The following is a 614-nucleotide window of genomic DNA, read 5'->3' on the forward strand; positions in this document are numbered from 1 at the left end:
AGTGCAACTCTCATTCTAGGAAGACCTTTCCTAGCAACTGGACGAACTCTCATTGATGTACAGAGAGGGGAAGTAACCCTGAGAGTCAATGAGGATGAGTTCAAGTTGAATGCTGTAAAAGCTATGCAGCATCCAAACACACCAAATGACTGCATGGGCGCTGACATTATTGACTCTCTGGTAGAAGAGATTAATATGACTGAAAGCCTAGAATCAGAACTTGAGGACATCTTCAAAGATGCTCAACCTGATCAAGAAGAATCAGTGGAAACAAAGGAATTTTCGAAAATTCCTCAGGAGGAGGATAAGCCTCCCAAACCTGAACTCAAACCACTACCACCATCCCTGAAGTATGCATTTCTGGGAGAGGGTGACACTTTTCTAGTAATTATAAGCTCTGCTTTAAATCCATAGGAAGAGGAAGCACTGATTCAAGTGCTAAGGACACACAAGACAGGTCTTGGGTGGTCCATAAGTGATCTTAAGGGCATTAGCCCAGCTAGATGCATGCACAAGATCCTGTTGGAGGATAATGCCAAGCCAGTGGTCCAACCACAGAGGAGGCTAAATCCAGCCATGAAGGAGGTGGTGCAGAAAGAGGTCACTAAATTACT

Source organism: Arachis duranensis, chromosome 6 (genome assembly GCF_000817695.3).
Source record: "Arachis duranensis cultivar V14167 chromosome 6, aradu.V14167.gnm2.J7QH, whole genome shotgun sequence".
NCBI classification, from domain to species: domain Eukaryota; kingdom Viridiplantae; phylum Streptophyta; class Magnoliopsida; order Fabales; family Fabaceae; genus Arachis; species Arachis duranensis.